The following is a 17066-nucleotide window of genomic DNA, read 5'->3' on the forward strand; positions in this document are numbered from 1 at the left end:
TCAACGAGATTTTACTGATTTCAGTAAATATACTTAATAGTTTCTTGAGAATACATCTTTAAATACCAGAAAATTGCAAGATAAGAACGAAATACCAACACATCTTAGAATTAGATTCTAAAACTTTGCCATTGTCCTTTTGCCCCACCAAGTCTACATCTGGAAATATTCTAGATGATTATCAAGTTCATGAATGTAATCTGGAAAAATCTTCAAGACAGAAATATTTATAATCACAAAAGTGTAGAAACCACCAAGTTCATCAAGAGGGGACTTGCTGAATTTAATGTGGAACACTCATAAAAAAAATACTATGCATCCACTAAAGATAATTAAGTAGATCTCTGCACACAGAATGATGGGCAAGATAGATTTATTAAGGAAGGCAAGTTTCAGAAGCCTCTATACAGTGCAATTCCATTTATGTTTGAAAAGAAAATAGTAACTGATTAAATGATAAGAGAATATCTGGAAACATACACAAGAAACTTTTACAAGAAAACATTAGAGAATAACTGATGAAGTTAGATAAAGATTTCTTTTTTTAAAGCAACCATTGTGAATAAAGATTTATTCAGATTAGGACCTACTTCTGACCCCACATTTATCTGGATTACTATTCAAGTATATATTACTTGAAGTCTCTATGTCCAACACTCCTCAAATTTTTAAGAATAAGGGACTGTCTTTTGCAGAGTTCAGTTTCATTTATTTACTACAAGAAAAGCAAACAAAATGGCCTAAATTTACATCTGAGCAGGCCAACCGTAATGCATTCCCTGGCTAATCTATCTAACCATAAATAAGACTTCAGGACTGAAATTTGACCAAAGGTACCTGAACTTGTTACAGAAAAACTACAGCCCAGAAATCAGAAAACTTTATAGATCAGAAAACTTGGACTCCACAAAGGTAACTGTCACAACAGTAACAACCAAACCAATACTGGGAACAATTCTCGTGATGAATAAAGGGAGAATAAACAAGCTGACCACTACAACAAGACAAACTGCGTTCCCTTGGAGGAATGGTTTATGTTGAATAACCACCATCATTGACAGCAACAATATCTATTAAATTAGTAGCATACCTCAGTTAAATGTGCCAATTTTCCAAAAAACATGGTCTCGGTTGCATACTTTTTAAAAACTGGTTTCTTCTATTTTGGAGATTCCCTAATTTAAGATCGTGTGTGTGTGTGTGTGTGTGAGATACTAACTGACAGCTTTTCCATTTTGTTCATTCTCGTAAACGACATGTTGTGTTAGCCTGCAGGAATGGCCTTATATTTCTCAGTAATGGTGTGTCCCGTTCTCTTTGGGAAGCACTTAATGAGCCATGTACTCCTGGAAGTGACAAGAGAACACACAAGGGCCTCTGGTCTTGCCAACAGAGTAGTTTCCACTGCTCTGGAAGGCTTTTGGTTTCCATGTTGAATTCACTTCACCATTAATTACAGAAAATGACATTTTGTTTGTTTGCTTTTGGTTTCGTCATCTTCTTCAAATTAAGGCTCTGTGTCACAGACAGAAAGTTAACATTTATTTAAGTCAGGAACATGGGAGTAAATTTCACGTTTGCAGATACTCTTGAAATATGTGGCAAAACTTAACATCCATGTTATTCAAAGATTGCCATTTTGTTGATACAGCTTTGAAAAGCTGAACTAAGTAATCTCTGTCCATCTCCAGATCTGACTAACACAACCATCTTCCTTGCTCAGAGATAGGATGCTTAGAGTTAGCAGAGAACAAAATTGTACCCTCCTCATCTGCTATATTAGCTCAACCACACAGGGGCCCAGTGTCCCCAGGCGTTCTGAGGACTATAAAGTTCAAGGCCACTGATGATTCAGGCCACCTCAGGGCACTTCCGCCAAGCTTTGCTATGCCTCCCTCAGAGTTCAGCATACAACTGGAAAGTCTCCTCACAAACATTTCCTCCATTCATATTCATGAAACTTCTCTGTGGTTTAACTTAACAGAATTCACCTCCCTAGCCAATCTAAGTTATAACTCAAAAACAAATACATTTCTACTTCAGCTAAAAGGAGGCTGATACGCTGATACTTCGCTTGACTCTGTGGACTACTTCCTTGTATTCTATCAGAAAGAAACTAGTCTTTGGGGGGAATACATAGAAATGATAATGGAGCAATTAGACAGCTCAATGAAATTAAAAGGAATTTAATCCCATCAATCAAACAAGAACAATCTTGGTAAATATAGTACTAGTGTATAGTGTATGGAATATTATCTCAGCAATTGCAAGCTTCCTGATACACCACAGAGCATATGCACGTTAAGATATTTTAATATCTTAATTAACTGATCTGAAAGAAATGTGTGGGATGAACATCCTAGGTCATTTCTACTTTGACCTCATAATAATTTATAGTTCTACTTTCTTTCTGTCGTCAATGTAGCTTACTATTTAACTTCCCAAAAAATGCCTTCTAGCCTCAGGACACTTCCAAAATTTGCCTTTCTCAAGGGAATAACTGAGATGTCACAGCTAGTGAATGACTTTCCCTTTATCTGCTCTCCATCCTGCATGATGACCTCATTAAGTTATTCTTACAAAACTGGATTCCCTGGTTGCTTTGTCTCAAGTCCTTTTCTCTCCTTAATCCACTTACTGCCCTTTCTCTCCTCATGGCTCCTCTTACAGATTTGATCCCAAAAGGTACATCTTCTTTCTTCAGGCTTAATCTTGGTCATCACATAGTTACCTTATGTGTGAGTATAATTCTAAAAACTAAATTTCAAACTCTGAACCGTCTGCTCCTCTCTAGTCCTTTATCCCCATCCTCTGCTGTTTCTAAGGCTTGAAATCGTCTGGAACTGAACTTGTCCAAACTGAGCTCAACACTGTATTCTCCCTCCTGTTCTGGAACAACCTACCTCAAAATCATGAAGACTTAAATCCTTAGGACCATGACTGAGACCTTGCCCTTTAAACCTCCAAACCCATTCTAGTTGGGCTTTCTTTTCTCACCTTGATTCACCTACGCTGTCACCTATGTTTATTCAGCTTCATAAAACCTGTTGGGAAAAAAAAAAAAACAACATGGTAATAATTTTTGACTCAGTCCACCAAATTTGAGACTTTCATTCTTAAAGTTGTAAATCTAGCATCCAAACTCTAGGATACTTTTATCTGATCTCTTTTAACTTTTTAATTTAACTTTACTTTCTGATTGTTAAATGTTTAAAGGATAACTTTAGAGTTTTACTTGCACTTAGAATTAGTGTAAAAAGAACAATATATTTTAATGCTTGTGTTTTATTGTAAAAACTAAAACAGTCTTAGATTTGAAAGAGAGCAAGGGCTAAAATAATTACTTTAGCATTCATGTACAGAGATGAAATTTTTAAAATTATGTTTATTTTAGCTGTATTACATTAATCATATTACGTCTTACGAGCTTTAAAGCTTTTTATAACATGTACATGTACAATGTAAACTCCATGAGAGTAGGTGCTTTATCTCTAACAATTATGAAAATCATTTGGAACTTAGTAGGTACTCAATAAATATTTTCTGGCTCAAGGATTGTAAAATGTAACAGCTATAAAAAAGGTATAAAGGGAAACTAAATTTTCCCTTCTATCTCTCCAGAAACCCAGTTTCTATCCAGAGAGGCAATTACCACTTTACCAATTTGTTTTGTATTTTTCTAGCGATATTATAAGCCCACCTACACAAGTGTGCATATATGTATATAGGCAGGTGTGTGTGTGTGTGTGTGTGTATGTGTGTGTATGTACACACCATCGTTATGCTTTTTTCTCCCCTCAAATGGGAACAACTTAGCACATTTCCTGTACCTTACCTTTTGTATCTACTATATCTTGGAGTTCATTTCAGATTAATTTTTGGAAAACTCTCTTTTTTATGAAGATGGCATAGTATTCCTTCAATAAATGTGTCCTCAGTTTATTTGATCAGTCTGTTATGGGAGTATTGAGGCTACCAGGATTTTGTGATTTTAAACAATGTTACACTAAGTGTTTTGTATAGATGTCATTGTTCTTATGTGCAAGTATCTGGAGGATAATATCCTAGGAGTGGAATTGCTGGATCAAAGAGTGAATGCATTTAAAATTTTAATGAATATTGGCAAATTTCCTTCCAAAGACATTATATCAATTTATACTTCCATCCACAATGGAGAAGGGCACCATTTGCCCTCATGGTAGCAACACAATGTTACCAGATTTTGAGATCATTACAATTTAGAGTTGAAAAATGATATCACATTGTAGCTTTTATGTTCTTTCCTTTAAATAAAAATGAAATAAAACATTTTTTTAACCATTCTCACATTTTAGAGATACTTGTATTTTCATTTCTATGAATTGTCAGGACCTCTATATATTATTTTTTTCATTTTTACTATTTTTTTATTGTACTGTAATGTCATTACATTTCCCTCACTTTCCCACCTCACTGGCCTTACCAGTTCTCTTGCAGTTCTCTCTCCTTGACATGCCTTTTTCTAGTATTTTCTTAAATCTTAAATCAAAGTCTTAATTCCACATGCACAGAATATTTCCAAGTGGTGGAGAAGTGGAGAAACTGCTAACGGATCATTTCTGAGTAGAAGAATTCAGTAAATGGAAACAGAGATTAGACTGTCACTGCAACACTTACTGTATTTTTGAATTCTCTAAGAAGCTTATATATAACCTACACAAGCACACACATTGATACATGCAAATTAATAATTCACATCCTTGACTTTTAAGATAATAACTTTAGTGTAATTTTGAGTTGAAAGTAATTTATCTTTACTATTATTAACACATAATTATATATGCCTAATATACATACAAAATGTATATCATATGCATTTTTATAGAAAAAAGTATTTCTACTGTAATTTGTCCTCTTCTTAATTGGGAATCTGTGTTTGATTATTTGAATTTTGCCAACATGTTGAGCACATTCCTTAATCAATGTAGGTACTCAAAAGCTGTTTAATTCATTTAGCAAACATTTATTGAGCTGCTGTTCTGGGAAAGTATCTTGGTAATCACTGGCAATAGAATTTACAGTCACAATCCTTGCCCTCAGAGATCCCAGTTAATGATGAAGATAAACACGGAGATAAATAACTTTAATAGGTGCAATTGAGACATGCAAAGAAGAGAAATGATAAGCATCAAGTGATTACCTCAGCATTTTCCAAAGGTTGAGTCAAGAAGCACCTTCTCATGATGATTTTCGTTGATCACCAGCAACATTTTTTATTAGATAATGATTTATTGCAGAAAATATATTACAAAAACTATTAATTTTGTGGATATTAATTTAGCATGAGGTTACAGCAGACATTTAATTTTCAGAAGTCAGTCATTGTAAAAAAATATTAAGTAAATAAGCATTTATGTGGAACATAGCTACTGTGATAATTGTGAAGCAGAGATAAGGATCACTGAAGTCTGGCAATTGTTAATCTATCACATGCCAACCAGGCACATACCGCACTGGTAATGATCATTGTAATTAAATGTTAGAAAGCTTCCCTTTTTTTTTGAGGGTTTTCTCTGTATCAAGCATTATGTACTTTTAACGGTACCCATCTAATAGTCGAAATATCCCAGAGATGTGTATTTTCTTGAGAAAAGAGAGGTTGAGAGAGGTTAAGTTTACTCTTTAATTGTTTTACAGTTGTTCCTAGTAGGTGCCAAGTATCAGAGGAAATGACAGCCAGGATTACTGACCTTGTAAATTGTGAATTTGAGTGAGGAAAACATATGCTAGATGAACAAACACCATTTATGAGAGGTGCTGTGAAGGGGTATTATGAATGTTCATGGCAGAAGGACAATTAAGGGTGGGAGGTAAGGTCAGAGAAGACTTCCTTTAGGAAGTGAGGTTAAATCTTGCTCTGATGAATGAAAGAGTTACTGGGCTCTGCACAAAGGAAACTCAAGTGCAAGTTCCTGAGGAAAGATATAAAAGAAGGCCAGCGTGGTTGGGTATAAAGAACCTCATAGTCTCACAAATGATAAGACAGTGCTTGTTTCCACAGCCCTGAAGGAGTAGGTAGTCAAAAAAATTTTGGATTTTTGTCAATCCATGGGTAAGAAGTGGTATCTCAAGATAGATTTAGTTTGCATTTCCCTTACTATGAACATCTTTTCATAAGTTTAAAAACTATTTACATTCCTTTTTCTACAAAACTACCTATTAATATATTCTTGGCATCTTTTCCTATTTTTTTCCATTCATTTGAAGAAGATTCTTATAGATTTAAGTAAATTTGTCTTCTGTCTATGATGTGAGATATGTTCTGTCTTTCACCTTTATTATTTTAAACTTTTGGTCCTGAAGAGATTTTCAATTATTTTTTAAATCAAAATCAATCTTTAGTTTTTGTGGTTTTGAGTTTAAGGTCATACTGAGGAGTCTTACGCAGTCCAATCTTACAAACATATTCTTCTGTGTTTTCTTTTAGTATTTTTAAAATCAGTGTTCAAGTGAAAGTATGTGTTCATTGGGATCTATTTTGGTATAAAGTGTGAGGTAGGGATACAGATTTTTTTTTTCCTTGAAATATTTCCACTTGTTGCAACACCATTTGTTGAATAATCTCTTTTCCCAATTGATTTGAAGTATCATCTTTACCCACTAGTAGATTCCTATGTGCATTTGAATCCTTTTACTAGATTCTCTATTCTGTTCTATTGATGAGTCTGTATGTTTATTCACTAATACACCATGTTTTGATTATTACTGTTCATATCATTATATTATCTTATAGGGCAGTCACTTGCATAGAGGATTCTTCTGTTTGGATTTTTCTAGTTATTCTTATTTGTTTATTATTTTCATATACATTTTAGAATCAGCATTCTACTTTCAATTTTTCTATTAAAATTTGTACTGAGAGATTACACAGAAAGAAAAAGGAAGGAAGGAAAGAAAAGAAAAGAAAGAATTATCTGGAGGGCAAAGTGGCATAATGAGGGGGGAACTGGCTTGTCTGTTAGAGATCCTTACCTAGATGTTTGTGGATGAGGTGATGTGACATCTGGCACCTGGGTCAGAGGACTCCAAGTAGGGCAGGAGTAGGCGGGGGTAGAGCTGACACAAGATTGGCAATGAGCTAATCTTACTAAGGTTGAATTGCCAGCATATGAGGACTAATTTCATCTACTTGTGATATGTTTGAAAAATTCCATAAAAGTGAAAAATTAAAAAGAACATCAACTTATTAAGGATTGAAATGTCACTGAAGGATAGAAGTCAGGAAATTATTTCACAAAAGCCTTGGCTGTTACTTTACTATACATTTAAGGCAGCTCTTATTAAGAAGGCATATTTGTAATAAGTGCTTTGATACATTAGACAATCAGAATTCTGAAGATTAAATGAGGATCCATGTAAATTGTTTAGCCCAGAATTCTCACTACATATAAACCTAAAAGTCTTTCTGGAAGTTGCTTTCATCACTCAACATAAATTTCAGGAATCTTTTCCATAATCCCATCCATCTGTCTGTCTGTCCATCTATCTATCCATCCATCCTTCCATCTTCTGTTTAACAATTATGTAATGTTTCATAATTTATTTAGACATTCCTCTATTAACATTTTCCCTTCTTATAACAATATTACAATGAATGTCTTATAATCCATATTTGTACACCTGTCCAATTATTTCCAGGGGTAAGTCCTAGAAGTGGACTTGCTGGATCAAAACCAATGCATTTAAATAGATTTCTTTCCAGGGTGCCCTATTAACAGACTGCACTCACATGCACCATCTCCAAGCAATTATGAGAGGGCCTATTTCCCTATAACCTTGGCAAAAAAGGTGCTATAAATATTTGCACATATATTAAAAAATCATTCTCTTAAATGCCTGAATTTGTATTTTATGCATTATTAATGAAGGTAAAAGCATGTTTATTGTCTACTTTTCTCTCTGCCACTGTGAAATACCTTTTCATATTCTTTACTTATTTTTCTATTGGACTCTGTCTTTTTTGTTGGAGCTCTTTATATTAAGACTATTAATACCTTGTCATATGTGTTGCAGAACACTTCTCCTAGTTTGCCATTTGTCTTTTACTTCATGTAGCTTTAAATATTTCAACCTTTATTTTATGGTATCTAGGGTTTACTGCATGTGTAGGAAAGCCTTTCCTATTCCAAAATTATATAGCTATTTTTTTGTAGTCTCTTTCACAAGGTTGGATTAATTTGTTTGTACTTGTCCTTAATCCATCTGGAATTTATTATTGAGTTTGAGGTAAGGATATATATCTTATTCCTAAATGCAGAGCCAACTATCCCAAACTGTTTATTGAATAATTTACTGTCTATATCTGGTTGAGAGTTCCCATCTCATTATTTTTCTTCTGGATACTTTTTATTGGCTCTTTTCACACATTTATTATTCCATATACACCTTAGAACCATTTGTTGTGTTCCAAGAAAATCCTAAAGGGACTACATTTGAAATCACTTTATAAATTAGGTGAGAAATGGCAATTGTATGATATGAAGTGTTCCACTGAGAAGCACAATGTGTCTTCCTACTTTTAAGGTCTTTAAATAAACTTTATTATTAATTTTTCTATGAATCTCTCACATTTCTTGTTAATGCCTAGGTATTTTATAATTTTGAGGGTTTTTTCTTTCAATGAATGAGATTATTTTTGCCATTTCATTATTTTGTTTATTCCATTAGTTATTGCTAATGTTACATCTACAAAATGCTATGCATCTTTGCATGTGTGCTCATGTACAAACCACGTCATGCAACAAACAGTAACATTCAAAGATGTGAGATGTGTATAAAATTTGGATGCATTATTTTTTTGCACATTTCAGAACTCTCTGGCCCAGCAATTACACTTCTAAACATGTACCCAAGTGAAATCAATGCATGCATCAATGACAAAATGTGTGCAAGAACATTTATAGCAGTTTTGTTCACAATAGCTAAAAACTGGAAATAATCTGAATGCCTGCCAACATGAGAACAGATAAAATAAGCTTCCCAACAGGCTTGTGCATATCCAGTCGCTAAAATAAAAGTCAAAATGAGAAACAAATCCTCCAAATAAATAACCAAATAAACAAAAGCAAACAAAAGAGAGGAAGTAATTGTCTGCTCTGTATCAAAAATCCACTCAGAAGACTCACTCCAAGCACAGATCCTTTGACCTGCTCTGTCTGGAGAGAACCAGAATCCAATGCAGCACATTCCCAAAGGATCCTGCCTCCGACACCTGCTGTTCCTTACGTGTCCTCTATTTCTCTTCATGACATTTCTGTCTCTCAGTCTCCCAAGTTAAAAGCTACAGCATCATGTTTTACACCCTCTAATAACCTAACATCATCTTGTATCAATCTCCTTCCACTTTTCTAGGACTAGGTCCTATAACTGGGTTGAATGGTGGCCCTCAAAAAGATATGTCTACACTTTAATTCCCAGAACCTGTGACTGTGACCTTACTTGGAAAAAGGGTCTTTGCAGAGGTAATTAGGTTAAGGATTTTGAGGTGAAATCAATCTAGGCTATTCTGCGGGCGATAAACCCAATGGCAAGTGTCCTTACGTGAGACACAGAGGGGGAAGAGAAGGCCATGTGAAGATGGTGATGCACAAGGCAGGAACGCCTGGATCCACCAGAAGCTGGACCAGGTGACGATAGATTTTTCCCCGGAGTCTTCAGAGGGAATACATCCCTATCAAAACGCTGATGTCAGACTTCTGGACACCAGAGTTGCAAGAGAATAAAATTGTTTTTAGTCAGTCTGTTTGTAATAACCTATCATAGCAGGCAGTGCTGGGAAACTAAGAAAGTGCTTAATATACGATTTGGCAATTATCTAATTGCACAACAAGAGCTGCCAATACTCAGTACCTACGTACGAGCTACCAGGCATTTTTTTCAGGTGCTTGTCAGATGTTTTGAAAGTTAAACTGGAGGATGGGTGGAAAGGTGGTTTGGGAAAAGCATATGCAAATGTCCAACACTGAATGAGCTCAGAGGATGAGAATGTTTGTTATCACCTGAATTCTCATTTAAATGACTTGACTACAAAGGACGCTTTTAACAATCAGACGGACAAGATGATCCAATGGTGGGAATTCGTTGGCTTTTTTAACCAGCCAGCCAGCTTGCTCAAAGGCTCATAAAATCTTGACACAATAATATAACTAATGACAAAGAGGAACATGTAGCAGGTAGATGGATCAGAGTAAGAGTCAAAGAATTCAAAAACCTAATTAAGCAGTTTTTAAACATGTGGAAACTTAAAAGCCTTTATGTTTTTCATCACTTTTTTTGGTCTTATAACCTTAGAGGGTTTACAGAAAATTAATTTCTAATAGCAAATGAATATTTAAATAACTTCAACAATGGATTTTTCTGAAAAATGAGAATAATTATAAAGTCGAATAAGGAGGAGCACCTATGTGCAGTGGTATGCTGGTTAACATTCAACAACCAGCTGGGGGCGCGGAGCCCTGATTTGAGCATTCACTGATTTCCATGGTGTAAAAATACATCCACCATTGTTAGAGCAGGCAGATAGCTAGATATGAGCCGAGAAAGGGGGACACAGACCAAATGGCAGGAATTGGGCAGAAAGGAGGGGCACAAGCCAAATGCAGGAAACCACACATCATGTAAGCAGCAAGGGTCCCTGGGTAGAGAAAGAAAAGCAGGAACCTTTGGGCTGATAAGTGATCATGCTTTCTGGGGTGGCAAGTGGCCTGGAGAAGAACAAAGAAGTTGGTGTCAACTGGCTGTCCCAATTCCTGAAAATGTAATTACTGGCTCACAGGCTCTAGTAGAGCAATGAATAGGGGGAACTAACACAAAAGAATCATCACAGGTTCAGATTAAAGGAGAAGTCCACTGACTTGAAGTGGGGAGAAACCAGACTGAAGAAGCTGAATAACGGCTTTCAGACAAATTAAGCTAACTCCCTGAGTAAAACAAGGAGAGAAAAAACAGTAGCATCTCTAAAGTGATCCTATTTTTTTAATGACATTGTATGTATCCAACTACCTGCAGATAAACACTCACACTAAGTTGCTTTATTTATTTCTGTACATGAAATTTACTGAAATGTATCCATTAAAGTGAGGGAAAGCCTCCTAGGAAATTTTCTTGCCTAAAAGATGGGAACTGAAACCCATGCAAGGGCCTATACCTTTGTTAAACAATACAAAGATGAAACAAAGACAAGTTGGCAACTGGTTTTTAGGCAATTCACTCCTGGGAGATAAGACTAGGAGTCTCCTAAAACAGCTTAATAAGCAAGAACAACACATGCCCACCAATACTTTTAGGCATCTTGCCTGCCAGGATGATGTTATGATGTCATAAATCTCTATCGGTTCTCTGCCTTGCAAAAAACATACCTTGGAAATTACCTGACACAGGCCCTAAAACTCTGTAAGATTCTTTACTTAACTTCCCCATTGAGACCCTATTTACAGCCCTTTGATTTCCATTTTCTAGTACCAATATTTACAAGTGCAAAGCCATTCTGAGATTGGACTTTACATCTGTGACCCAGTCTCTCTCCTCCTAGAAGTTGCTAGGGTCGTCTCTTTATCCCTGATACTCGGAGACATCCCTGACAATATTCTGCCTTGGTGTGGATGTTTTCATGCATCACCTTGGCATGGGAGGGACCCTTGTAATGTAAAATCCATGAATTTAAAATTTGAAATGTTCCTCCCCTCACTTCCTGTTTTCTTTCTTTGGAACTCATTGGTCAGACCAAATTTCTGGACTGGATCGACAGACATAAAGGATTGACCTACCTTGGCTTTTTCGGCTATTTTCATCTCCTTGCTCTCCTCTCTGGGTTTGTTTTTTTTTTTTTTTTTCCCAACTTTTTAACTGAGTTTTCATTACTGTTATCTTTCATGTTGCTAAGTTCTAAATAATTTTTTGTTTGTACATACACAGTATTTCTAGATTCATCATCTCTAAGGATATTTAATGATAGTTTTGAGGTTTACCTCCAAATTCTACTTCTTACTGTTGATCTCTGCCTTTCATAGTCCAGATATTTTTTTAAATAAGCATCTGTTGTCCATTTTAAAGGTGATTAGGAAACTATGTGGGACACCAAATACCAGTTCTTTTCCCTCAGGCAACTTTGGTTTCTCTAGGTTCAGTGTTTTATCTTGGGGCCATAGATAAAGCTGACTGCCAGCATTCTAGAAGCCAAGTTGGGGTAGTGGCCTGGGTCTCATTATTCATTATGCGAGTTTTATTTTCTCTTCCAGTATGGCATTTTACCATCAACCAAACATTAAGAAAAAGGCCATTTATTTTTAACAGGAAGTCCATTTACCAAATATTTAATGAGTGGCTGCTGTGGGACATTGACAGTATTTAAGGAGAGAGACACTGTAAATAAGACATCTTTTCCAAAGAAAAAATGCATTATCTAAGTATACCCTATGAAAGTTTGGCTGCATTGTCAAACAAAAAGAATAAGCCATTAACCTTCCACTGGGGGAAAAAAAACCCCTCACATTCTCAACAAGCCAGTGGAAATATATATATATACCAACACTGAATGGTATTAGGTAGTACGTCTTCTCTTGGACCTAGTTTTTAAAATGACAGAAAAGTTTTGATATAAGAACTCTCACTTAGAGAAATGTACCCAAAGAGAGGAACTGTGAAAGTTTCAAGGCTGAGAAACCATTAACCAAAACAGGGCTCTCAAGAACTTCTTAAATTTTTATATGCATGTGAAAGGCACAGGGGAACCTCCAGAGCAACCCGTCACAGGCTAACTGGGAAACGGATCTTGGGATTTCTAATCAGCACACAGTCTTAACCTGTATTGGTCTTTTTTTATCTATGAGTAGCCATAGCCTCTGTTTAGCAGACACTTTGTGACTTTTGCCCCAAAGGCCAGAATTTTTATATTCCATCCATGCAAGAATACACCACTGCACATGTGTAAACAAAGATCATCTGTCTTTGATGGCTGAAAAGGCTGACTCCTCACAGTGGATTATCTTTTTTATTTGAAGCAAGTAAATCAGGCTACACCTTCATCTCCTGTGGACACATCTCAGGCTTTATATCTGAGCTGGAAAACTACTCTGCTCTTGGATCCGAAAAATACTGAGTTTTGATTTTTCAAATCATATATTCAGAGACATACTTGTAAAACCTGATGGTCACTGGATCATGATGAAATGATGCTAGAGAAGTCTACTTCACTAGGAGTTATCATCGTAAAAAATAAAAACAAGCAAATAAAAAACAATTCTTAAGAGTCCCTTAGACAAAAAAAATTGTACACCAAAGCTCCAGAGTCAGACTCTTATCCACTCATTGTCTATCAGGGACCTGTGGTTCATTTTCTCATGCGGAACCCCTGGCATACAGGGATCACTCAGTACACTTTTGCTGGTTATCTTGTTCACCATTCATTCAAAGCCCTAGCCATTATGTAGTTTACATTCCAGAGGCAGAAGACAGATAAGTTAAATAATATTCATTCAGATAATGATCGATGCTGTTAAGGAAATAATGTAGAGTTAGAGGTAAAAGAATGAGAGAGGATTAGATAGAAAGTTTAGGGAAGGTCTTTGTAGGGGGTAGGTGGAGGAACGTGAGTGAAAGCCACAATAAGAAAGCTACCACAGTAGTCTTGGAAAAAAAAAAAGTCTGGACTAGTATGGCAAGAGGAAAGAGAGTAAAGAGTCTGAATTGGGATATATCTTGAAGATAGAGCTAATGGTACTTACTGATAGACTGAACATAGAATGGGAGCTAAATAAAGGTGTGAATGATTTCCAAAGTAAACTGAAACAAAGTTAACCTCTGAAGCTCACATAAATCATGGGCTGCCCTAGAGGCTGGCACATTTGGGAATGTAGTTGCCTCTAACCGGGTGGGGAAGACATTCGGGATGGATATTCACATGTCTTTTTCAGAAGTTCTGAAAAGAGGCTTTGGTCTTAAAGAGGAGAAGTATGTCATGCACCTCCCCCCCCGTTCCCCAAAGTACTCCAGACCCAGGAAACCAGGATCTCTGCCTTTCCCTCCACAACAAGCCATCTAACTCCACGATGAAGATTAGGATGGATATTCTCAGAGGAAATTCACATTTATAGTGCCTGGACTAAAACTCACTCATCTTTGAAGTTCTGGATCTCAACATCAAACACAGGAATAGTTTTTAGCTTCAGAAATGTCACAAGCCAAACAAAGAGTTAAGGAGATTGCAACCAGTACCCTTAGACCGACCACCCCCTTTTTCAAATAGAAAACCCACAAGCATCTGGAATCACCACATAGTTCTCCTATCTGAAATGAGAAACACAACACAGGGTAATCTTTAGCTGATTAGAATGTTCATTAGGATGAGCACAAAGCTCATTAAAGTACTCCTTTAGGAAAACAAAGCTTATTCACACAAGGTTTTAAAATAGTATACAAATACATACATTTTATGAACATAATTTTACACTAAATCTCCATCGGCTGCTTGAGAAATGTGAATTTCACTTTCATATCTTTACTAGACCTCAACTTCTCCCACCTTCCCCTCCAAGTCAACCTCAGATAGCTGACTGAATACCTTTAGGGAGATACAGTTTGTGTGGGTAGAAAGAAATAATAAATAGCTTGGTTTTTCAGGAGTTTGTATCACTATCTGGTGATTTTTTAGCATATTTCTAACTCAGTAAAATAAAAAGCATCATCTCTTAGAGTTAGAAGGATCAGATGAAGTAGTGCAGCAAGAACTTGACCTTGCAGATAGTGTATGTACAAACTTAAATTTTAACATGTAATATTTAAATTCAACAACCTTTTTGTCACCCTGACACATTCATCTATTGCTGCAGAGAATTCCTCTCGCACGTGGGTAAATTTCCAGTCTCGCACTTGGTTCTCTTAAGGGCAAATGTCCCATTCCCTTCTATATTTACCATTTTGTCAGAACAGCTAAGATTCAACCTTCTCCATCTCTTCCCATTCCTCATTCATGTGCATTTATAACTTCAGCATACCACTGATGGCATTTACCACATTCTACTCAGGAAATCCAAGAAATCAAAGCTTCAAGTCACTTGCCCATTCTTCAAAAATTCATTATCTCCCCTTTGTCCTATTCCTTTTCTTTATACAAGATCAAGAAAATTAACTCCAGGGAGGCCACCCCCCTTTTCTTCTTTTAGCCCCAGATTATTTCAGGCAGACTGTCCCGATTCTCAAGGGAAGGTAGTAGGTCTAGATTGGTGGGCTATGAGCCTTCCTGAGCTCCTCCCCTTAATTCTTAACCCAGCAATGTGTTAGCAGTTCCCCTATAAAGAATCTCACAGCTTGACCTCTCTGCACATTTGTAGAACACTATTTCAACTACAGAATGGAACCAGATTTTTTACTCAAGTTTTTTGCCTCAGGTACATTTATCGAAGTGCAAAGTGTTTTAAGGGCAGAGCTATGTTCCCAGTGTGGTGGGATAATCCTAGGTGTTCTAAACCACTGGCGGCTCCTCCAACGGCCCAAGAGTTCCTAGGTCTTAGCCCAGTTATCCAAGACAAACACTGAAAGCAACTTCCAATCACACCTTACCCAATCAACAATCTTCCTAAGGGAGCAGTCTGACTGGCAGCCCCAGTCACATGAAGTGCACACGCTTGCTCATTACTGGAGAAGGCATGCAAGTCTCACCCCAATCTTTGACCTAAGAGCCTACCTCCCACACGTTCACCTTTCCCTACTATCACCACACGTTTACCTTTCAAGGTTACAAGCCATACAGAAGGGTACAGTCACCGACCAAACCAGCTATTATCTGCTTGCCTCTACTCAATTTCTTCTCAATCTTGGCTGCATGCTTTAAATTGCCCAGGGAGATTTGGAAAAGTGATGCGTGGGTTCTAATCCTAGAGATTTTAATGTTACTGCTGTGTGTCTGGCGGGATGGGGTGGTGGCTACCAGGATTAAAAAAGCAAAACAAACCTCAGCTTCTTTTAGTTTTTATGTTATTTCTTTAACTTTTTTTTGGGGGGGGTAATTAGGTTTACTTATTTTTGAAGGAGATACTGGGGATTGAACCCAAGACCTTGTGTATGCTAAGCATGCACTCTACCACTTGAGCTATGTCCTCCTCCCTTACTTTTAAGATAGAATTTGCAAGCCTGCTGCTGTGCATGAAAAACTATTTTCACACTAACCTGTTTGCTGTGGGTTGAACTATCATCATCTCCCACTACTTCTAATTCCCTGTACCTCAGAATGTGTCCTTATTTGGAAACAGGGTCAATATTAAGGTAAAATGTGGTCACATTGTATGGTGGGCCCTTAATCCAACATGACTCATGCCCTTATTTAAAAAAAAAAAAAAGAGCCATGTGAAGAGACAGAGGCACAAAGAGCATGCCAAGGGAAGACAGAGGCAGAGAAGGGAGTGACACATCAGTAAGACAAGGGACACCAAAGATTTCCAACAAACCACCAGAAGCTAGGAGAGGCAAGGGACAGTCTTCAGAACTCTTGAGACAATACATTTCTGTTGCTTATGCCACCCAGTTTGTGGTATTTCGTTATGGCTGCCCTAAAAAATGAAACCACCATTTCACATAAATTTATTCACTGATCTTTTAGTTTTGACACAGGTGTACCTTCCCTCCCTTCCAAGACTTCAACATCTAACCAACACCCATCCAGGCCCATAGTTTACCACAATACTTAGTGCTTTCTTCCTCACTTTCAGTTTGTATTTGAGACTTTATGTGCTAAGGACTGTTCAACACAAGATAAAAGAATGAACAGAAACAGGCACTGTGCTTATTCTCATGGAATTTAGTCAGTGGGAAAGAATCAAAAGAATGATCCAAATAAATACAAAGTTGCAACTGTGTTTTGCATATAAGGAAGCTGTAACTGGTACAGTGATGTCCCATGACTCGCCCTTGTTAAGTATGTCAAGGAAAGCTGCCTTAAACTAGGTTCTGAAGAATGAGTTAGAATTAGCGAAAAAAAAAAAAAAAAAAGAATTATCTACATGATGTTCTAAAAGCAAATTTTGAGAATGCTAAAT

The 17066-nt window shown here is 36.6% G+C and overlaps 1 long non-coding RNA gene across 1 annotated transcript; it reads right to left on the reverse strand.

The window, feature by feature from the left end:
• Window positions 1–356: 356 nt before the first annotated feature.
• On the reverse strand, window positions 357–4592 carry LOC141575105 (uncharacterized). The gene is made up of 3 exons (XR_012502450.1): window positions 4463–4592; window positions 2998–3044; window positions 357–1515 (listed from the first exon to the last, which is right to left on the reverse strand). It is a non-coding gene; the product is annotated as an uncharacterized LOC141575105 (long non-coding RNA).
• Window positions 4593–17066: the final 12474 nt, after the last annotated feature.

This window comes from Camelus bactrianus, chromosome 26 (assembly GCF_048773025.1).
Source record: "Camelus bactrianus isolate YW-2024 breed Bactrian camel chromosome 26, ASM4877302v1, whole genome shotgun sequence".
Lineage (NCBI taxonomy): Eukaryota > Metazoa > Chordata > Mammalia > Artiodactyla > Camelidae > Camelus > Camelus bactrianus.